Genomic DNA, 24,463 nt, shown 5'->3' on the forward strand with positions numbered 1-24,463 from the left:
TGCTGTAATGTGGCCCTTTTTGATTTTTGCCTTGGGTTTCTCTGCCCTCCACTTTTACTTTTCTTCTTTCTATCTTTTGCTTCTGCCCCCATTCTACTTCCCTCTGAACCCTGCATAGGTTCCTATCCCCCTGCCATAATAGTTTAACCCTTCCCCAACAGCACTCGCAAACACTCCCCTTCGGACATTGGTTCCGGTCCTGCCCAGGTGCAGACTGTACGGTTTGTACTGGTCCCACCTCCCCCAGAACCGGTGCCAATGTCCCAGGAATTTGAATCCCTCCCTTCTGCACCACTCCACAAGCCACGTATTCATCTGAGCTATCCTGCGATTCCTACTCTGACTAACACGTGGCACTGGTTGCAATCCTGAGATTACTACCTTTGAGGTCCTACTTTTTAATTTAACTCCTAGATCACTAAATTCAGCTTGTAAGAACTCATCCAGTTTTTTACCAATATCGTTGGTACCTATATGCACCGCGACAACTGGCTGTTCACCCTCCCCCTCCAAAATGTCCTGCAACCACTCCGAGACATCCTTGACCCTTGCACCAGGGAGGCAACATACCATCCTGGAATCTCGATTGCGGCCGTAGAAATGTCTATCTATTCCATTTACAATAGAACCCCCGAGCACCATAGCTCTCCCACTCTTTTTCCTGCCCTCCTTTGCAGCAGAGCCACCCACGGTGCCATGGACTTGGCTGCTGCTGCCCTCCCCTGATGAGTCATACCCCCCAGCAGTACCCAAAACGGTGTATCTGTTTTGGAGGGGGATGACCGCAGGGGACCTCTGCACTACCTTGCTTCCACTTCTCTTCCTGTTGGTCACCCATTCCCTATCTGTCCGTGTAACCTTTACCTGCAGTGTGACCAACTCACTAAACGTGCTATTCACAGCATTCTCAGCATCGTGGTTGCTCCAGAGTGAATCCACCCGCAGCTTCAGTGCCACAATGCGGTCTGTCAGGAGCTGCAGTAGGATACACTTCCCGCACATGTAGTCATCACGGACACTGGAAGCATCCCCGAGTTCCCACATAGCACAAGAGGAGCATGACATGTGTCTGAGCTCTCCTGCCATGACTTAACCCCTAGCTATCCAATTAGTCCCACACCCTTGCTTTTTCCCTATTGCCCTGCAATATTTTCCACTTGCAAGTATTTATTCAATTCCCTTTTGAAAGTTACTATTGAATCTGTTTGCAACACCACCACTTCAGGCAGTGCATTCCGTATCAATACACGCTACACTTATTTTTTTCTCCTCATATTGCCTCTGCTTCTTTTGCCAATTATTTTAAATCTGTGTCCTCTGGTTACTGACCCTTCTGCCACTGAAAACAGATTCTCCTTATTTACTCTCATGAAACCCTTCATGATTTTGAACACCTCCATCAAATCTCCCCTTCACCTTTTCTGCTCAAAGGAGAACAACCCCAACTTCTCTAGTTTGTCCACGTAACTGAAGCCCCTCAGCCTGGTACCCATTCCAATAATTCTCCTCTGCACACTTTCCAAGGCCTTGACATCCTTCCTAAAGTGTAGTGCCCAGAATTGGCCACAATACCCGAGCTGGAGCCTAATCAGTGTTTTATAAAGATTTAGCACAACTTCCTTGATTTTGTACTCGATGCCTCTATTTATAGACTCAGAAAATAGAAGCAGTAGTAGGCCATTCGTCCCTTCGAGTCTGCACCGCCATTCAATATGATCACGGCTGATCCTCTATCTCAACACCCATATTCCCACTTTTTCTCCATACCACTTAATGTCTTTTGTTTCTAGAAATCTATCTCCCTCTTAAATATATTCAGTGACTTGGCCTCCACAGCCTTCTGTGGTAGAGAATTCCACAGGTTCACCACCCCGAGTGAAAACATTTCTCCTCATCTCTGTCCTAAATTTCCTGCCCTGTATCCTGAGACTGTGACCCCTTGTTCTAGACTTCCCAGCCAGGGGAAACATCCTCCCCGCATCCAGTCTATCGAACTCAGTCAGAATTTTAAACGTTTCAATGAGATCCCCTCTTATTCTTCGAAACTCTCATGATTACAGGCTTAGTCGACCCAATCTCTCCTCATACGACAGTCCTGCTACCCCAGGAATCAATCTGGTGAACCTTTGCTGCACTCCTTCTGTGGCAAGTATATCCTTTTTTAGGTAAGGAGACCAAAACTGCACACAATACTCCAGGTGCGGTCTCACCAAGGCCCTGTATAACTGTAGTAAGACATCCTTGCTCCTGTACTCAAATCCTCTTGCAATGAAGGCCCACATACCATTTGCCTTCCTAACTGCTTTCAGCACTTGCATGTTTGCTTTCAAAGACTGGTGTACAAGAACACCCAGGTCCCTCTGTACATCAATACTTTCCAAGCCATCACCATTTAAATAATACTTTGTCCTTATGTTTTTCCTACCAAAGTAGATAACTTACATTTATCCAATGTGTACTGCATCTGCCATGTGTTTGCCCACTCACTCAACCTATCTATATCGCCTTGCAGTGTCTTTGCATCCTTCTCACAACTCACAATCCCACCTAGTTTTGGGTCATCAGCAAACTTGGAAATATTACATTTGGTTCCCTCATCCAGATCATTTATATATATTGTGAATCGCTGGGGCCGAAGCACTGATCCCTGTAGTACCCACTAGTCACTGCCCGCCACCCTGAAAAAGACCTGTTTATTCCTACTCTCTGTTTCCTGTCAATTAACCAATTTTCAATCCATGCCAGTACATTACCCCCAATCCTATGTGCTTTAATTTTTCACAATAACCTCTTATGTGGGACTTAATCAAAGGCCTTCTGAAAATCCAAATACACTACATCCACTGGTTCTCCCTTATCTATTGTATCAGTTACATTCTCAAAAAACTCCGGTAAGTTTGTCAAACGTGATTTTGTTTTCATAAATCCATGTTGACTTTGTTTAATCGCGTTGATATTATCAAAGTGTGCCGTTATCACATCCTTTATAATAGACTCTAGCATTTTCCCTACTACTGATGTTAGGCTAACCGGTCTGTCGTTCCCTGTTTTCTCTTTCCCTCCTTTTTTAAATAGTGGGGTTACATTTGCCACCCTCCAATCTGCAGGAACTGTTCCATAATCTATAGAATTCTGGATGATGACAACCAATGCATCTACTAGTTCCATGGCTACCTTTTTCAGTACTCTGGGATGCAGATCATCAGGCCCTGGGGATTTATCGGCCTTCAGTCCCATTAGTTTCGCCAGCACTATTTTTTTTTACTAATAATCATTTTCTTTAATTCCTCTTGCTCACTGGACCCTTGGTTCCGTAGAATTTCTGGAATGTTATTTGTGTCCTCTTCTGTGAAGACAGAACCAAAGTATTTATTTAATTGTTCTGCCATTTCCTTGTTCCCCATTACAAATTCTCCCGTTGTTGTCTGTAAAGGACCTACATTTGTCTTGGTTAATCTTTTTCTTTTTACGTACTTGTAGATACTTTTGCAGTCGGTTTTTAGGTTCCTTGCAAGTTTACTCTCATACTCTATTTTTCCCCTCTTAATCAATCTCTTGGTCCTTTTTTGCTGAATTCTAAACTGCTCCCAATCCTCAGGCTTGCTACTTTTTCTGGCAACTTTGTATAATTCCTCTTTGGATCCAATACTATCCTTAATTTCTTTTGTTAGCTATAGTTGGGCCACTTTTCCTTTTGTGTTTTTACGCCAGAAACGAATGTATAACTGTTGCAATTCATGCATTCGTTCATTCGTTCCTTAAATGTTAGCCATTGCCTATCCACCGTCATGCCTTTTAATGAATCTGCCCAATCTCTTAGCCAATTCATTCCTCATACCTTCGTAGTTTCCTTTGTTTAGATTTAGGGCTCTAGTTTCGAATTGGACTACTTCACTTTCTATCTTAATAAAGAATTCAATCATGTTATGGTCACTCTTCCCTAAAGGATCCCGCACAAAAAGACTGTTAATTAACCCTTCTCATTAAACAGCCTTCTCAACTTGACCTGCACCTTCAAAGACTTGTGTAAATACATCTCCCCCGGTCTCTCCGTTTCTGCACCCCCTTTAAAATTGTACCATTTCGTTTATATTGCCTTTCCTTATACTTCCAACCAAAATAAATCACTTCACACTTGTCCGGGTTAAATTTCACCAGCCATGTGTCTGCCCATTTCAACAGTCCATATTCTCCTAAAATCTGTTACCATCCTTCTCACTGTTCACAACATTTTTTAGTTTTGTATCACCCGCAAACTTTGAAATTTTACCGTGTATACCCAAGTCCAGGTTGTTAATCAAAAAGAGAGGTCCCAACATCAACCGCTGGGACACCACTGCAAACTTCCCTTTAGTTTGAAAAACAACCGTTCACCTTTACTTTCTGTCCCTTAGCCAATTTCATATCCATGCAGTCACTGTCCCACTGGACTTCAATTTTGCTAACAAATTTATTATGTGGTACTTTATTAAATGCCTTTTGACAGTCACAATACAGAACAACCACCGCACTACCCTCATCAATCCTCGCCATTACTTCATCAAAGAACTCAATCATGTTAGTGGATGATCCATATCGGCCTCCTCATGAGGTCCCGACCATCACAGATGCCAGTTTTCAGCCAATGCGATTCACTCCACGTGACATCAAGAAACCGCTGAACGCACTGGATACAGCAAAAGCTATGGACCCCAACAACATCCCGGCTGTCATGCTGAAGAAGTGTGCTCCTCTAGCCAAGTTGTTCCAGTACAGCTACAACACTAGCATCTATCCGACAATGTGGAAAACTGCCCATGTATGTCCTGTTCACAAAAAGCAGGACAAATCCAATCCGGCCAATTACCACCCCATCAGTCTACTCTCAATCATCAGCAAAGTGATGGAAGGGGTCGTCGACAGTGCTATCAAGCGGCACTTACTCACTAATAATCTGCTCACTGGTGTCCAGTTTGGGTTCCAGACCTCATTAGAGCCTCAGTCCAAACATGGACAAAAGAGCTGAATTCCAGAGGTGAGGTGAGAGTGACTGCCCTTGACATCAAGACAGCATTTGACCAAATGTGGCATCAAGCGGCCCTTGTGAAACTGATGGGAGACAGGGGGAAACTCACCACTGGCTGAAGTCATACCGAGCACAAAGGAAGATGGTTGTGGTGGTTGGAGGTCAATCATTCACTGGGCTTGTATTCACTGGAGTTCAGAAGAATGAGAGGGGACCTCATAGAAACGTTTAAAATTCTGACGGATTTAGACAGGTTAGATGCAGGAAGAATGTTCCCAATGTTGGGGAAGTCCAGAACCAGGGGTCACAGTCTAAGGATAAGGGGTAAGCCATTTAGGACCGAGATGAGGAGAAACTTCTTCACCCAGAGAGTGGTGAACCTGTGGAATTCTCTACCACAGAAAGTAGTTGAGGCCAATTCACTAAATATATTCAAAAGGGAGTTAGATGAAGTCCTTACTACTAGGGGGATCAAGGGCTATGGCGAGAAAGCAGGAAGGGGGTGCTGAAGTTGCATGTTCAGCCATGAACTCATTGAATGGCGATGCAGGCTAGAAGGGCTGAATGGCCTACTCCTGCGCCTATTTTCTATGTTTCTATCACAGCCCCAGGACATAGCTGCAGAAATTCCTCAGATCACCTAGGTTCAACTATCTTCAGCTGCTTCATCAATGACCTTCCCTCCATCATAAGGTCAGAAGTTCACTGATGACTGCACATGTTCAGTGCCAGTCGCAAGTCCTCCGATAGTGGAGCAGTCCAAGCTCGCATGCAGCAAGACCTGGACGACATTCAGTCTTAGGCTGATAAATGGCAAGTAACATTTGGGCCACACAAGTGCCAGGCAATGACTATCTCCAACAAGAGAGAGTCTAACCACCGCCCCATGACATTCAGCGGCACCACTATCACCGAATCTCCCACCATCAACATCCTGGGGGTCACTATTGACCAGAAACTTAACTGGACCAGCCACATAAATACTGTGGCAACAAGAGACTGGGTATTCTGCGGCGAGTGTCTCACCTACTGACTCCCCAAAGCCTTTCCACCATCGACAAGGCACAAGTCAGGAGTGTGATGGAATACTCTCCACTTGCCTGGATGAGTGCAGCTCCAACAACACTCAAGAAGCTCTACACCATCCAGGACAAAGCAGCCTGCTTAATTGGTTACCCATCCACCACTTTAAACACACACTCCCTCCATCGCCAGCGGACCATGGCTGCAGTGTGTACCATCTACAAAATGCACTGCAGCAACTCACCAAGCCTTCTTCAGCAGCACCATCCAAACCCTCGACCTGAACCACCTAGATGGACAAGGGCAGCAGGCGCATGTGACCACCACCACCTCCACATTCCCCTCCAAGTCACACACCATCCTGACTTGGAAGTATATCGCCGCTGGGTCAAAAACCTGGAACTCCTTCCCGAACAGCACTGTGGGAGTATCTTCGCCACATGGACTGCTGCGGTTCAACATCCCATGAACAAGTAAAAAAATAAACACGATTTGCCTTTAAGAAATCCATGCTGGCTTTAATTAGCCCATATTTTTCCAAGTGTGAGTTAATTTTGTCCCGGACAGTTTCCCCACTACCGACGTTAGACTGACTGTTTAGTTGCCCGGTTTATCCTGATATTCTTTTTTGAACAGGAATGTAATATTTGCAATCCTCCAATCTCTGGCACCACTCTCGCATCTAAGGAGGATTGTGGCCAGAGCCTCCGCAATTGCCACTCTTACTGGGTGACTTTTCTAATTTGAGCACTTTCAATGTTTTAAGTATCAATGTTTATCCTATCCAATTTCTCTACTACCTCCTCCTTTGTGTTGTTTCAATGTCTATAGTATACTTAATAATGAATCTGGTGGCAGCATGCATTTCATTGTGTCTATTCTCAGCTGGTGTGCAGAGATGTTTCAATGGTTGGCCCAATCTATATATAGATTAAAGTCGTCCATGATAACTGCTGTACCTTTATTGCACATATTCCTTATTTCTTGTTTGATGCTGTCCCCAACCTCTCTACTACTATTTGGTGGCCTGTACACAACTACCACCAACGTTTTCTGCCCTTTGGTATTCCGCAGCTCCACCCATACCGATTCCACATCATCCAAGCCAATATCTTTCCTTACTATTGCATTAATTTCCTCTTTAACCAGCAACACCACCCCACCTCCTTTTCCTCTCAGTCTATCTTTCCTAAATGCTGAATACCCCTGGATGTTGAGTTCCCAGTCTTGGTCACCCTGGAGCCATGTCTCCGTGACACCAATCACATCATACCCATTAACTGCTATCTGCGCAGTTAATTCGTCCACCTTATTCCGAATACTCCTCGCATTGAGGCACAGAGCCTTCAGGGTTGTCTTTTTAACACACTTTGACCCTTCAGAATTCTGCTGTAAAGTGGCCCTTTTTGTTTTTTGCCATGGGTTTCTCTGCTCTCCACTTTTACTCTTCTCCTTTCTATTTTTTGCTTCTGTCTCCATTTTATCCCACTCTGTCTCCCTGCATAGGTTCCCAACCCCCTGCCATATTAGTTTAACTCCTCCCACCACTGGGGTTGAAATGGCGCATCCCGCAGACTTGCTACTGGTCATGGATGCTTTTGAGAGCGGGGGGTCACCCGTCACAACTCGCCAGGATCCTGTGCTATTAGTAAAGAGTTGCATCCTAAATGGGAACTGGTTGGCCGTTCCAGGGAAATGCAAGATGAAATTAAGCTGTTTCACCGACGCAAAGTTAAAATGTCCATCCACGTGGTTTTGCCAAAAAAAGGCAGGGAAACGTTTATACATGACCAACACAGTACCCACCCAGGCTGTGTCATGATGAAGGCAATTGCCAGATCGCATGTTTGGTGGCCCGGCATTGACTCGAACTTGGGAATCATGAATGCATCAGTGCAAAACTTGCTTGCAACTGAGCAATGCACCAAGGGAGGCTCCACTGAGTCTGTGGTCTTGGCCCTCCAAACCGTGATCCAGGACCCACGTAGATTTTCAGGCCCCTTTCTAGGACAGATGTTTTAGTAGTTGTGGACGCTTACTCCAAATGGATTAAATGCGTAATCATGTCACCCAGCACGTCCACAGCCACCATTGAAAGCCTCCAGGTAATGTTCGCCACCCATGGCGCGCCAGACGTCCTTGTCAGCAACAATGGACCGTGTTTCATCAGCTCAGAATTCAACGAGTTTATGACGTGCAATGTTCGGGGGCTAGCATCGTGAGAGCGGGCAACGCAGGAGGATAAAGGCGGCAGCAACTGGGAGCAGAGGCATTTCGGGGACAAGCATCACGAGAGCGGGCGGCGCAGGAGGCAAAAGGCGACAGCGACTGGGAGTGGAGGCAGTTCGGGGGCCAGCTGGTGCAGAGGCCAAAGATAAAACAAACTAGTAGAAAGAAATCAAAGGGCGACGTCACAGCCAAGCGGGTAAGTGATTGGCGAGTATTTAATCTTTTTTTTCTATCCTTATCAGTAGGTAACCTTTGACATTGTTGCCAAATTAAGTTAATCTACGGGTTAAGTCATGGCAGGAGAGTCCAGATCCGTGTCATGCTCCTCCTGTGCTACGTGGGAGGCCAGGGTCACTCGCAGTGTCCCTGGCTGCTAGGTGTGCAGGAAGTGCATCCAGCTGCAGCTCCTGACAGACCGCATTGCGGCACTGGAGCTGTGCATGGATTCACTCTGGAACATCCGCGATGCTGAGGATGTCGTGAATAGCACGTTTAGTGAGTTGGTCACACCGCAGGTAAAGGTTACTCAGGCAGAAAGGGACTGGGTGACCATCAGGTAGAGCAGCGAAAGGAAGGTTGTGCAGGGGTCCCCTGCGATCATTCCCCTCCAAAACAGAAACACCACCTTGGATGCTGTTGGGGGGAGGGGATGACACATTAGGGGAGGGCAGCAGCAGGCAAATTCATGGCACCATGGGTGGCTCTGCTGCACAGGAGGGCAGGAAAAAGAGTGGGACAGCTATAGTGGTAGAGGATTCTATTGCAAGGGGAATAGATAGGCGTATCTGCGGCCGCAATCGAGACTCCAGGATGGTATGTTGCCTCCCTGGTGCAAGGGTCAAGGATGTCTCGGAGCAATTGCAGGACATTTTGGAGGGGGAGGGTGAACAGCCAGTTGTCGTGGTGCAGATCGGGACAAATGATATAGGTAAAAAACAGGATGAGGTCCTACAAGCTGAATTTAGGAAGTTAGGAGTTAAATTAAAAAGCAGGACCTCAAAGGTAGTAATCTCAGGATTGCTACCAGTGCCATGTGCTAGTCAGAGTAGAAATAGCAGTATAGCTAAGATGAATACGTGGCTTGAGGAGTGGTGCACGAGGGAGGGATTCAAATTCCTGGAACATTGAAGCCGGTTCTGCGGGAGGTGGGACCAGTACAAACCGGACGGTCTGCACCTGGGCAGGACCGGAACCAATGCCCTAGGGGAAGTGTTTGCTAGTGCTGTTGGGGAAGGGTTAAACTAATATGGCAGGGGGATGGGAACTTATACAAGGAGACAGAGGGAAGTAAAATGGGGGCAGAAGCAAAAGATAGAAAGAAGAAAAGTAAAAGTGGAGGGCAGAGAAACCAAAAGGCAAAAATCAGAAAGGGCCACATTACAGCAAAATTCTAAAGGGACAAAATGTGTTAAAAAGACAAACCTGAAGGCTCTGTGCCTCAATGCGAGGAGTATTCATAATAAGGTGGAGGAATTAACTGCGCAGGCAGCTATTAATGAATATGATATAATTAGGATTACAGAGACATGGCTCCAGGGTGACCAAGGCTGGGAACTCAACATCCAGGAGTATTCAACATTCAGGAAGGATAGACAGAAAGGAAAAAGAGATGGGGTAGCATTGCTGGTTAAAGAGGAAATTAACGCAATAGTAAGGAAGGACATTAGCTTGGATGATGTGGAATCTGTATGGGTAGAACTGCGGAATACAAAAGGGTAGAAAACACTAGTCGGAGTTGTATACAGACCACCTAACAGAAGTAGTGAGATTGGGGACAGCATTAAACTAGAAATTAGTGATGCATGCAATAAAGGTACAGCAGTTATCATGGGTGACTTTAATCTACATATTGATTGGGTGAACCAAACTGTTAGCAATACGGTGGAGGAGGATTTCCTGGAGTGTATTAGGGATGGTTTTCTGGACCAATATGTCGAGGAACCAACTAGAGGGCTGGCCATTGTCGACTGGGTGATGTGTAATGAGAAAGGACTAATTAGCAATCTTGTTGTGCGAGGCTCCTTGGGGAAGAGTGACTATAATATGGTAGAATTTTTTATTAAGATGGAAAGTGACACAGTTCATTCAAAGACTAGGGACCTGAACTTAAGGAAAGATAACTTCGATGGTATGAGACATGAATTGGCTAGAATAGACTGGCGAATGATACTTAAAAGGGTTGACGATGGACAGGCAATGGCAGACATTTAAAGATCACATGGATGAACTTCAACAATTGTACATCCCTGTCTGGAGTAAAAATAAAATGGGGAAGGTGACTCAACTGTGGCTAACAAGGGAATTTAGGGATAGTGTTAAATCCAAGGAAGAGGCATATAAATTTGCCAGAAAAAGCAGCAAACCTGAGGACTGGAAGAAATTTAGAATTCAGCAGAGGAGGACAAAGAGTTTAATTAGGAGGGAGAAAATCGAGTGTGAGAGGAAGCTTGCTGGGAATATAAAAACTGACTGCAAAAGCTTCTATAGATATGTGAAAAGATTAATGAAGACAAATGTAGGTCCCTTGCAGTCAGAATCAGGTGAATTTATAATGGGGATCAAAGAAATGGTAGACCAATTGAATAAATACTTTGGTTCTGCCTTCACAAAGGAAGACACAAATAACCTTCCGGAAATACTAGGGGACCAGGGTCTCGCGAGTAGGAGGAACTGAAGGAAATCCTTATTGGTCAGGAAATTGTGTTAGGGAAATTGATGGGATTGAAGGCCAATAAATCACTAGGGCCTGATGGGTCACTTCTTGGGATGCAGACTAAGAAATAGTGGATGGAAAAAGGAGGGAGAGGGAAAAAGGAGGGAGAGAGAAAACGGGAAATTATAGACTGGTTAGCCTGACAACGGTAGTGGGGAAAATGTTGGAATCAATTATTACAGATGAAATAGCAACGCATTTGGAAAGGAGTGACAGGATCGGTCCAAGTCAGCATGGATTTATGAAAGGGAAATCATGCTTGACAAATCTTCTAGAATTTTTTGAGGATGTAACTAGTAGAGTGGTCAAGAGAGAACCAGTGGATGTGGTGTATTTGGACTTTCAAAAGGCTTTTGACAAGGTCCCACACAAGAGATTGGTGTGCAAAATTAAAGCACATGGTATTGGGGGTAATGTATTGACGTGAATAGAGAACTCGTTGGCAGACATGAAGCAGAGAGTCGGGATAAACGGGTCCTTTTCAGAATGGCAGGCAGTGACTAGTGGGGTGCTGCAGGGCTCAGTGCCCAGCTATTTATAATTTACGTCAATGATTTAGATGAAGGAATTGAGTGTAATATCTCCAAGTTTGCAGATGACACTAAGCTGGGTGGCAGTGTGAGCTGTGAGGAGGATGCTAAGAAGTTGCAGGGTGACTTGGACAAGTTAGGTGAGTGGGCAAACGCATGGCAGATGCAGTATAATGTGGATAAATGTGAGGTTATCCACTTTGGTGGCAAAAACAGGAAGCAGAATATTAGCTGAATGGCGACAGATTCGGAAAAGGGGAGGTGCAACGAGACCTGGGTACATCAGTCATTGAAAGTTGGCATGCAGCTACAGCAGGCGGTGAACAAGGTGAATGGTATGTTGGCCTTCAAAGCTAGGGGATTTGAGTATAGGAGCAGGGAGGTCTTATTGCCATTGTACAGGGCCTTGGTGAGGCCTCACCTGGAATATTGTGTTCAGTTTTGGTCTCCTAATCTGAGGAAGGACGTTCTTGCTATTGAGGGAGTACAGCGAAGGTTCACCAGACTGATTCCCGGGATGGCAGGAGTGACATGAGGAGAGGCTGGATCGACTGGGCTGTATTCATTGGAGTTTAGAAGAATGAGAAGGGATCTCATAGAAACATATAAAATTCTGACGGGACTGGACAGGTTAGATGCAGGAAGAATGTTCCCGATGTTGGGGAAGTCCAGAACCAGGGCTCACAGTCTAAGTATAAGGGGTAAGCCATTTAGGACCGAGATAAGGAGAAACTTCTTCACTCAGAGTTGCTAACCTGTGGAATTCTCTACCGCAGAGAGTTGTTGATGCCAGTTCGTTAGATATATTCAAGAGGGAGTTAAATATGGCCCTTACAGCTAAAGCGATCAAGAGGTATGGAGAGAAAGCAGGAAAGGGGTACTGAGGTGAATGATCAGCCATGATCTTATTGAATGGTGGTGCATTCGAAGTGCCGAATGACCTACTCCTGCACCTATTTTCTATGTTTCCATGTTTCTAATGGCATCAAGCATGTCAGGTCTGCTCCGTTTAAGTCTGCATCTATCGGTCAAGCGGAGCGGGCAATCCAAACAATCAAGCAGAGCATGAAACACGTGACGGACGGCTCTCTGCAGACCTGCTTGTCTCGCATTCTGCTCAGTTACCACTCGCTCACCGGGGTTCCCCCAGAAGAATTATTAATGAAGAGAACCCTCAAAACCAGGCTCTCCCTAGTCCACCCGGATCTTAATGATCACGTGAACACCCGGTGACACCGGCAGAACATGTAACACAATCGTGCGGGTGTTTCACGTGACATTGATATTAACGACCCTGTGTGTGTTGTCCTGATATACGGTCATGGTTGCAAGTGGATTGTAGGTACTGTTTTGGTGAAGGAAGGGAATAGGGTCTTTATAATCAAACTGTTAAATGGCCAAACGTGTAGAAAGCACTGAGATCAGACCAAATTGCGATTTACTGACAACCAGGAACGACTTGAAGAGGACATCACCATCGACGATCCACTAACACACACCCAACCAGCAATCGACCTCGCTGTCAATCACGAGGATGAACCCACCGTTCCTGACAGTCTGGTCAGACCAGTCGCGGTGCAGTGCAGCAATGGTCTGGCCAACTCACACACGCCAGGATTTGAACTTCGACGATCAACCAGGGAGCAAAGGGCTCCAGATCGCCTCAACTTGTAAATAACTTGTACCGAAGACTTTGGGGGTGTGGCTGTGGGGGGAGTGATGTTATGTATGTAACCACCAGAGGGTGTGACTGTTGGGAGTCCTAATGGTCACCTGCACACATGTGCAGGGCCAGTATAAAAGGTTGGCTGCCTTGTTATCTAGGCACTCTCGAGTTGTAATAAAGACGACTATGTCACGCTAAGTTTAGTTCACAGTAGTCAGCCTCATTGAGTTCTTCTATACACAACAGTAAGTTTGTAAAGAGGCTGCAAAGGGATATAGACAGGTTAAATGAGTGGGCAAGAACATGGCAGATGGAATATAATGTGGAGAAATGTGTAGTTTTTCACTTTGGTAGGAAAAATAGAAAAGCAGAATATTTTTTAAATGGTGAGAGAAATGTTGGTATTCAGCAGGATCTGGATGTCCTTGTACACGAATCACAAAGTTTACATGCAGGTACAGCAAGCAATTAGGAAAGCAAATGGTAAGTTGGCCTTTATTATAAAAGGATCAGAGTATAAGAGTAAATGGGCTGGATTTTCAGCTTTGCTCATTTCAGGTAGGTAATGGCGGTGGTGCGGTAAAGTTTGTGCCTCAGTCAGCAACATTTGGCAGCTGGGCCCCGAGTGTGGGGCAGAGCGCTACGGGAGGTGCTGCACACCTCTCTTAGGGCGTTAGGCCGGCTGAACATGCGAAAATCCCGAGCTAAACAAACAGTTGGCCTTGGAGCGCTCTTAAGAGAAAAAAAACCCCTGAAAAAAACACCAAAAAACATTCCCAATAAATAACTCACTCGCAAAAAAAAATACAATAAAAAACAATCACACTTACCTGAGGTCGACATTACTTATCTCGCTACAGCTTCGACCGCCCGCTTTCACAGGCAGTCCCACCACGGCACTCTACTGAGCGCGACTGATCGGGTGGGAGTCAAAAATCGAACCGGTGTTGCAACCAGGGGCGTTGCACACCGGCTCACCTCTTCTGGGCGGTAATGCTCCACGCCCTGCCGAAACCGGCCCCGAAAACCCAGACGGGGTGCTGGAAGCCCGCCCGGAAGAGCTTACCGCCGCCATTTCCGCCCCTCTGGTCATTGAGTATATTCCAAGACAGAGATCGATAGATTTTTGGATACTAAGGGAAACAAGGGATATGGGGATAGTGGGGGGGAAGGTGGAGTTGAGATAAAAGGTCAGCCATGATCTTACTGAATGGCAGAGCAGGCTCGAGGGCCGATTGGCCTATTCCTGTTCCTATTTCTTATGTTCTTAATGTATGTTGCACAACTCTGTTACTGCCTCCCTGGTGAATTGAAGCCTCCAAAGATATTGCTCCCCAGTCAGGTGCAGATATTCCCTTTGTGGCCAATATATTTGATTCACAGCGTTATGGGGAGCAGTAACCTTCCTCTTTTAATGATGCCACACTTCTCAGGCATTAAAAAATTCTTCCTGGTCTTCCTCGTCCACCTATTTTCTGATTGGACACTCATTGTGTTAAGGGGGTCGGTGAGAGTCAGAAGCTGTATGCCTCTCCCTAGTTCTCTTTAAAAGCTACTGGGCACAATGAGCCCTATTTCAGCAATAGAATTTTAAACTGGTTTTCTGTCGAAATGTCAATTTGCCATTCACATTCCGAGTTGATTTCTGTGTTTGTGGATTTATATGTGGCCATTTGATTTTCAGTCACAGTCTAGTTGCTGAGAACAACCAGTGTATGAGCTATATTAGCACCTGATCTCCAACCAGCTTTCAAGAGGAAACAGATGAAGATACCCGATTGTCATCACTTCCAGCTCCTTTAAATGTCATTAAATCTCAGTGCCTGTTTAAGGCACAATATCACATCAAATGTAAGGAGTTGCCATTCCTTTGGCCTCTACCTATGTCTCAGAAATAGGTACAAACAGGGCATTAAGTAGATGAAAATTGGCTTCTTGTATGGAAGCGTCATTAGATCCTTTTTTAAACTATTAGGATTGATAACAGAAGCTATCAAGATTATTCCAAGGTAATCAAAACCATATTTAGAACCTATCTACTACAAATCCAAGTTTGTGTTAACAGAATAGCAGATTAGGCACAAAGAAACTATACCAAATAAGCCAAAGTAATAACAGGAAATCTACCATTTCTGAATATTGTCAACATTTCTTGGGATCTTAACTAATTGCTGGTGTTGCAGGTTGAGATGTTCATTTTGAGCACTGACCAAGCTGTAACTTCTGGGATCAACGTGATTTAAAAAAAAACTTGGGTGAGCTACAGGTATTGGGAGCTAACCAATTCTGGAGCAGAAATGGCAAAATGCCACAGAATAAGATGTATCACAGCTAAAGGAGCTGCAACACAAAATTTAGTTTGGTGGTACCAAAACAATTTCTTCATCTAAATATGTCAGAGAGCACTCCTGCAGGGTAGAGCCCTCTGCTTTATGGATCACCACGTTGAAGTACAGCATCAGAAAGTCCTGCTCAGGAACTTGAAACTGACAAAAGGAGAGCCTCAGAGTTACAGCAGAAAAGTGTAATAAGGTGGCCAAAAAGTCTCTGCCAATTGTACCATTCGATTTGTGGAAATGAGTGCTACAAAATGTTTCATAACTTTACCGGGTCAGCTTCACCGGCTAAGCATGTCTGCCATTTACAAGCATCTCCCCATCACAGTCTGTTAAAGTGCTTCAAATTTTTATCATCCATGCCCAAATGGTGTAACACAGCACCCATTACACCCCTAGCTTTCACCTGGAAGTGTTTCTTTACTCACAGTCTTACATGCATTCATCTTGAGAAAGAACCTCACATGGAGTGCAAGAGCATATTTTGCATTTGGGCACTCCTGGCATAGAACCATGGCCAGTGTAATGTATTTGCTTCATGGGTTCTTTGCTTAAGAATTAATTGCAACACATTGCTATTAAGAACTCGTTAATTTTTTGCTGATAAACTATCACACTACACATTATAGTTCATCCACCAGGCTCACAACCGCCTGCCTCATTGTGGATCCCCTGAACCCAACTGGCTGGGGTTTGTTGAGTCTTGTGAACATCATGCGACTGGCTAAGCCACTCCCAACTCAACAACTATTTTAAATTCAACGATAAAGTTGAGTGCTCCTTTATTAAAGGGACACTAGAATCCACAAATTAATAAAACTTTGTGAACCTTAAAAGATCAAATTAAAGTGTTGTTGCCAGGGGTGATGATCCACTTCAGTCCCTCCGGTGTCCACCTCCTGCAGAAGGCCACGAGCGTACCGATGGGCACCGCGCGCTCCATCTCCAGGGACATCCTGGCGCGAACGTAGCCATGGAAGAGAGACAGTCAGTCGGGCTGAACGACCCCCCTCGACCGCCCGCTGCCTGGGCCGGTTAATGGCCACCTTGGCCAGGCCCAAGAGCAGTCCTACGAGGAGACCCTTCGACCTGCCCGCTCCACTCCTCAGTGGGTGCGCATACAACAGCGGCGTGGGAGTGAAGTGCAGCCACAAAACGAGGAGCAGTCCATTCAAATAATGGAAGAGGGACTGCAACCTCACACACTGAACATTTCCGTGGAACACGGACTCTTCCAGACTGCAGAAAATGCAGGCGGCCTGGGAATCCTTGAACCGACTTAAAAACTTATTGCATGGGACTGCCCTGTGCAACACCCTGCAGGCCAAGTCCCCAATAGATAACGGGAGGACTCCCGCATAGAGAGCCCTCCATTGGGGAAACCTGTCTCCTTCCTGCAAGAGCAGTCTGTACAGGAATGCCCTTGGCGCAGAGCTTCAACAACTTTACAACTATTTTTGTAGAAACAATAATCAAGTGCCCCCTGGATAAGGGTGGGGGCGGGGTCACACTCCAGAAACTTTCAATCAAGTGCCCTCTTGTTTTTCTTTTAGGGCACCAAAAATACAAATTATACAAGTGCACCCTGATTAAAGGGCGGAGGGGAGGCACTAAAACCGACACAATAAACAAATTCACTTTTAGTAGTCAACTTCATTCAAATCAAAAGTTGGTTCCGGCGCCCACCTCTCGCGAAAGACTGCAAGTGCACCGGTGGACATCACTTGTTCCATCTCCAAGGGACACTCTGGCTCGGATGTAACCGTGGAAGAGAGGCAGGCAGTCGGGCTGAACGACCCCCTCGACCGCCCGCTGCCTGGACCGGCTGATGGCACCCTTGGCCGTGCCCAGGAGCAGTCCCACGAGAAGACCTTCCGACCTACCCGTTCCCCTCCGCACAGGGTGCCCAAAGATCAGGAGTGTGGGACTGAAGTGCAACCAGAATTTGCGGAGCAGCCCCTTTAAATAGTGGAATATGGGGCTGCAAACTCGCACATTCCATAAAAACATGGAAAACGGACTCCTCTAGACCGCAGAAATTGCAGGTGGCCTGGGAGCCCATGAACCGGCTTAACGGGACTGCTCCGTGCACCACCCTCCAGGCCAAGTCCCCAATATCCTGACATCAGTAGTGGGGAAAATGTTGGAATCAATCATTAAGGATGAAATAGCAACGCATTTGGAAAGCAGTGAGAGGATCGGGCCGAGTCAGCATGGATTTATGAAAGGGAAATCATGCTGACGAATCTGCTGGAATTTTTTGAGGATGTAACTAGCAGAGTGGACAAGGGAGAACCAGTGGATGTGGTGTATTTGGATTTTAAAAGGCTTTTGACATGGTGCCGCACAAGAGATTGGTGTGCAAAATCAAAGCGCATGGTATTGGGGGTAATGTACTGACGTGGATAGAGAACTCGTTGGCAGACAGGAAGCAGAGTCGGGATAAACGGGATAAATGAGACAGGAAAAATAAATGATCTCCTAGTTGTAATGAGACAGGAAAAATAAATGATCTCCAAGTTGTAATGAGACAGGAAAAATAAACGATCTCCTAGTAAAAGATCCTCTCGGAATGAGTGATCACAGTATGGTTGAATTTGTAATACAGATTGAGGGTGAGGAAGTTGTGTCAGAAATGAGCGTACTATGCTTAAACAAAGGGGACTACAGTGGGATGAGGGCAGAGTTGGCAAAAGTAGACTGGAAACACAGACTAAACGGTGGCACAATTGAGGAACAGTGGAGGACTTTTAAGGAGCTCTTTCATAGTGCTCAACAAAAATATATTCCAGTGAAAAAGAAGGGCGGTAAGAGAAGGGATAACCAGCCGTGGATAAGCAAGGAAATAAAGGAGAGTATCAAATCAAAGACCAATGCATATAAGGTGGCCAAGGTTAGTGAGAAACTAAAAGATTGGGAACATTTTAAACAACAGCAAAGAATGACTAAAAAAGCAATAAAGAAAGGAAAGATAGATCACGAAAGTAAACTTGCACAAAACATAGAAAGATAGTAAAAGCTTTTACAGATATATAAAACGGAAAAGAGTGACTAAAGTAAATGTTGGTCCCTTAGAAGATGAGAAGGGGGATTTAATAATGGGAAATGTGGAAATGGCTGAGACCTTCAACAATTATTTTGCTTCGGTCTTCACAGTGGAAGACACAAAAACCATGCCAAAAATTGCTGGTCACAGGAATGTGGGAAGGGAGGACCTTGAGACAATCACTATCACTAGTGGGGTAGTGCTGGACAGGCTAATGGGACTCAAGGTAGACAAGTCCCCTGGTCCTGATGAAATGCATCCCAGGGTATTAAAAGAGATGGCAGAAGTTATAGCAGATGCATTCGTTATAATCTACCAAACTTCTCTGGACTCTGGGGAGGTACCAGCGGATTGGAAAGCAGCTAATGTAACGCCTCTGTTTAAAAAAGGGGGCAGACAAAAGGCAGGTAACTATAGGCCGGTTAGTTTAACATCTGTAGTGGGGAAAATGCTTGAAACTATCATTAAGGAAGAAATAGCGGGACATCTAGATAGGAATAGTGCAATCAAGCAGACGCAGCATGGATTCATGAAGGGGAAATCATGTTTAACTAATTTACTGGAATTCTTTGAGGATATAACGAGCATGGTGGATAGAGGTGTACCGATGGATGTGGTGTATTTAGATTTCCAAAAGGCATTCGATAAGGTACCACACAAAAGGTTACTGCAGAAGATAGAGGTACGCGGAGTCAGAGGAAATGTATTAGCATGGATCGAGAATTGGCTGGCGAACAGAAAGCAGAGAGTCGGGATAAATGGGTCCTTTTCAGGTTGGAAATCGGTGGTTAGTGGTGTACCACAGGGATCGGTGCTGGGACCACAACTGTTTACAATATACATAGATGACCTAGAATAGGGGACAGAGTGTCGTGTAACAAAATTTGCAGATGACACAGATTAGTGGGAAAGCGGGTTGTGTAGAGGACACAGAGAGGCTGCAAAGAGATTTGGATAGGTTAAGCGAATGGGCTAAGGTTTGGCAGATGGAATACAATGTCGGAAAGTATGAGGTCATCCACCTTGGGAAAAAAAAACAGTAAAAGGGAATATTATTTGAATGGGGAGAAATTACAACATGCTGCGGTACAGAGGGACCTGGGGGTCCTTGTGCATGAATCCCAAAAAGTTAGTTTGCAGGTGCAGCAGGTAATCAGGAAGGCGAATGGAATGTTGGACTTCATTGCGAGAGGGATGGAGTACAAAAGCAGGGAGGTCCTGCTGCAACTGTATAGGGTATTGGTGATGCCGCACCTGGAGTACTGCATGCAGTTTTGGTCACCTTACTTAAGGAAGGATATACTAGCTTTGGAGGGGGTACAGAGATGATTCACTCGGCTGATTATGGAGATGAGGGGGTTACCTTATGATGATAGATTGAGTAGACTGGGTCTTTAGTCGTTGGAGTTCAGAAGGATGAGGGGTGATCTTATAGAAACATTTAAAATAATGAAAGGGAGACAAGATAGAGGCGGAGAGGTTGTTTCCACTGGTCGGGGAGACTAGAACTAGGGGGCACAGCCACAAAATACGGGGGAGCCAATTTAAAACTGAGTTGAGAAGGAATTTCTTCTCCCAGAGGGTTGTGAATCTGTGGAATTCTCTGCCCAAGGAAGCAGTTGAGGCTAGCTCATTGAATGTATTCAAGTCACAGATAGATAGATTTTTAACCAACAAGGGAATTAAGGGTTACGGGGAGCGGGCGGGTAAGTGGAGCTGAGTCCACGGCCAGATCAGCCATGATCTTATTGAATGGCGGAGCAGGCTCGAGGGGCTAGATGGCCTACTCCTATTCCTAATTCTTATGTTCTTATGTTCCTTCTCAGAATGGCAGGCAGTGACTAGTGGAGTGCCGCAAGGCTCAGTGCTGGAACCCCAGCTCTTTACAATATACTTTCACGATTTAGAAGGAATTAAGTGTAATATCTCCAAGTTTGCGGATGACACTAAACTGGGTGGCGGTGTGAGCTGTGAGGAGAACGCCAAGAGGCTGCAGGGTTACTTAGACAGGTTAGGTGAGTGGGTAAATGCATGGCAGATGCAATATAATGTGGATAAATGTGAGGTTATCCATTTTGGGGGCAAAAACACGAAGGCAGAATATTGTTTGAATGGCGGCAGATTAGGAAAAGGGGAGGTGCAACGAGATCTGGATGTCATGGTTCATCAGTCACTGAAAGTGGGTATGCACTTTCACAGCAGGTGGTGAAGAAGGCAAATGGTATGTTAGCCTTCATAGCTGGGGGATTTGAGTATAGGAGCAGGGAGGTCTTACTGCAGTTGTACAGGGCCTTAGTGAGGTCTCACCTGGAATATTGTGTTCAGTTTTGGTCTCCTAATCTGAGGAGGGACGTTCTTGCTATTGAGGGAGTGCAGCGAAGGTTCACCAGACTGATTCCAGGGATGGTCGGACTGTCATATGAGGAGAGACTGGATCAACTGGGCCTTTATTCACTGGAGTTTAGAAGGATGAGAGGGGATCTCATAGAAACGTATAAGATTCTGACGGGACTGGACAGGTTAGATGCGGGAAGAATGTTCCCGATGTTGGGGAAGTCCAGAACCAGGGTACATAGTATTAGAATAAGGAGTAGGCCATTTAGGACTGAGATGAGGAGAAACTTCGTCGCTCAAGAGTTGTTAACCTATGGAATTCCCTGCCGCAGAGTTGTTGTTGATGCCAGTTCATTGGATATATTCAAGAGGGAGTTAGATATGGCCCTTATGGCTAAGGGGATCAAGGGGTATGGAGAGAAAGCAGGAAAGGGGTAGAGGGAATGATCAGCAATGATCTCATTGAATGGCGGTGCAGGCTCGAAGGACCAAATGGCCTGCTCCTGCACCTATTTTCTATGTCTCTATGTTTCTATAAATAGTGGGAGGACTCCCGCGTAGAGTGCACTCCATCGAGGACCCCCACCTCCTCCAGACGGCAAGATGATGATGGCAGACGAGGATGGCAAGGTTGAGTGTACAGGAGCAGCCCGTACAGGAAACCCCTCCTTGCAGAATTGAAAGACACAGAGGGGATTTCCCCGAGGCGGCTCAAGTTGTGAGGCGTCGGCTCCCGAGGGAGGTTTCGGGTGATGGCGCCGATGGGGAATTCCGTGCGGACGGGGGTCAGTTCGGATGCGATCTCCCCACGTGCTTGAGGCTCCTCGACACACCTAACGGAGTCAGGGCCCAGCGCTATTTTTAGCGACTCGATGGCATCGGCCGCACGGCGGACGTCGGCCCAGTTTAGGCGCCGTGCCAGCACGTCTGGCGCCATCCAGCCCGCTCCTCCGCCATCGAGCAGGTCCCGGACCCTGCTCACCTCGTCAGCCACAGCCCTCTCGTCCGCCTGCCACCTAAAACCGCGCTCATGGAGGTATGGATTTCAACAACTCCAGAACTATTTTTGTAGAAAAGTTAAATCAAAAGCCCCCTGATTAAAGGGGGGGGAGGGGAGGGGGGGGCGTGGTGGACACACCAAACACTTTCAAACAAGTGCCCCCTTGTTTTTTCTTTAGGGCACTGAAAACACAAATGATACAAGTGCCCCCTGCCGAAAAGCGGGGGAGGGGGGACACTAAAAACAAACAAACAAATTAAACTTGAGACATTTAAAATCAAATTAAAATTTGGTTGCCGGCGGTGATGATGCACTCCAGTCCCTCCGGCGCCCACCTCTCATGGAAGGCCGCGAGCGTACCGGTGGACACCGCATGCTCCATCTCCAGGGACACCCTGGCTCGGATGTAACCGCGGAAGAGAGGCAGGCAGTCGGGCTGAACGCCTGATGCCTGGACCGGCTGATGGCCACCTTGGCCGTGCCCAGGAGCAGTCCTATCAGGAGGCCTTCCAACCTGCCCGCTCTCCTCCGCACCGGGTACCCAAAGATCAGTAGTGTGGGACTGAAGTGCAGCCAGAATCTGAGAAGCAGCCCCTTCAGATATTGGAAGAAGGGCTGCAACCTTGCACAGTCAGTAAAAACATGGAACACGGGCACCTCCAGACCGCAGAAATACAACAGCTCTACAACTCTTTTGAGAGAGAACAATAAACAATTAAATCAAGTGCCCCTATACTCACAGGTGCATGTATTACAGCCACCAGCAATGCATACTTGGAAATTGCACAGCTGCAACTTATGATTTTACATCTATTAATTTAAACGTTACGAAAATCATGGGCTGCAGATGTGCAATTTCATGATATATGTTCCTGGCAGGTAAAGTTCAGTGCTAGGCCACCCAAGCAAAAAAGTTAGCATCTAACTGCTTGCTTCATATACCTGTCATCGCACTTATAATCATCATGCTAACATGAGTTTTGCAGTTAATTATGCTAATTTTGCCCAATGGTTTCTTTTTCAAGAAGGCAGCCACTAACAGCAGGGAGATTGGCCTGCGGTGACACCCCCTCAACCAGAGACCTGTATCTCTGAGGAGAAAGTGCGATAAATTCTGGGTATGGAGGCAATCAGGGAACAGGAGCGCATGCACCAGCTAAGGTTTATCATGACATTCTGATTCCCTTCATCAGTAAATGTCACTGAACCATGGCATGAAACACTCAACTTATTCAGTTTACTGAAAGTTGTACGCGAGTTAGGCTGCTGAGGAAACCGTTCTAACATCAGTTCCTACACAAGAGGAGGTGCAAAATCAAGAAGCAGGCCCCTCAGCATCCAAAACTGCCAGCACTTGGGAGCATGTATCCTCGCTCACTCCATGTATCCCAAGCAGCAATACAGAGCTAGCCACTTAGGAGAGTTAGAGACTTATCCAGAGGGGACTACACTGGGTGAAACACTACAAGGTGAACAGGAGCCACTGCTCGCAGCATACAAGAAAGACATTGCAAGCCAGTGGATCAGGGGACACTACCTCTCAACTGAAGAATTGAGTGATGTGCATCTCATGAACCTTACATTTGAAATAAAGTTACTGTATCAGACAAAAGCACTGCAGATTGTGGCTCACCAACAACGTAAGCAGTACTTGGGGGACCATTTAACAGCAATGCAGCTCCAGGAAGGTCTGCAGTAGAGGCCCTCATGACAGAATCCCTAAGGGCGGTCTGCTTCTTGCATAGATATCCTGATTCTTCTCTTAGGCATCTCTCTGAAGCAGTCCCTAGGTCTCGAGGATGACTTGCTTCCACACTAAAAATGAGTTCTCAGGTGACTGATGAGTTCCATGGAGGACATACAGTCTCTGTCACAGGTGGGGCAGACAGTGGTTGAAGGAACAGGTGGGTGGGGTGCTTGGCTTTCTGTGCGCTCCTTCCGCTGTTTACACTTGGCTTCAGCTTGCTCCCGGCGAAGAAACTCGAGGTGTACGACGCTTTCCCGGAGCCTTCTCCTCCACTTTTGAGCAGTCTTGGGCCAGGTATCGGTGGGGATGTTGTACTTTTTCCAAGGAGGCTTTGAGGGTGTCCTTTAAGTTTTCCTCTGCCCACCTCGCTTGCCGTGTCGGAGCTCCAAGTAGAGTGATTGTTTTGGGAGTCTCGTATCGGGCGTGCGGACGACGTGGCCCGCTCAATGTTCCCAATGTTGGGGAAGTCCAGAACCAGTCGTCACAGTCTAAGGATAAGGGGTAAGCCATTTAGGACCGAGAATAGGAGAAACTTCTTCACCCAGAGAGAGTGGTGAACCTGTGGAATTCTCCACCACAGAAAGTTGTTGAGGCCAATTCACTAAATATATTCAAAAAGGAGTTCGATGAAGTCCTTACTCCTAGGGGGATCAAGGATTATGGCGAGAAAGCAGGAATGGGGTACTGAAGTTGCATATTCAGCCATGAACTCATTGAATGGAGGTGCAGGCTAGAAGGGCCGAATGGCCTACTCCTGCACCTATTTTCGATGTTTCTATGTTTCAATGGAGCTGATCGAGCGTGGTCAATGCTTCGATGCTGGGGATGTTGGCC

At 46.2% G+C, this 24,463-nt stretch overlaps 1 protein-coding gene across 10 annotated transcripts in view; it reads right to left on the reverse strand.

Annotated features, from left to right (window-relative positions):
- The window catches only part of rftn2 (raftlin family member 2), a 452,549-nt gene that overhangs the window by 212,850 nt on the left and 215,236 nt on the right, over positions 1-24,463 (reverse strand). The gene's annotated exons all lie outside the window — the stretch shown is intronic.

Source organism: Pristiophorus japonicus, chromosome 3 (assembly GCF_044704955.1).
Source record: "Pristiophorus japonicus isolate sPriJap1 chromosome 3, sPriJap1.hap1, whole genome shotgun sequence".
Taxonomy (NCBI): domain Eukaryota; kingdom Metazoa; phylum Chordata; class Chondrichthyes; family Pristiophoridae; genus Pristiophorus; species Pristiophorus japonicus.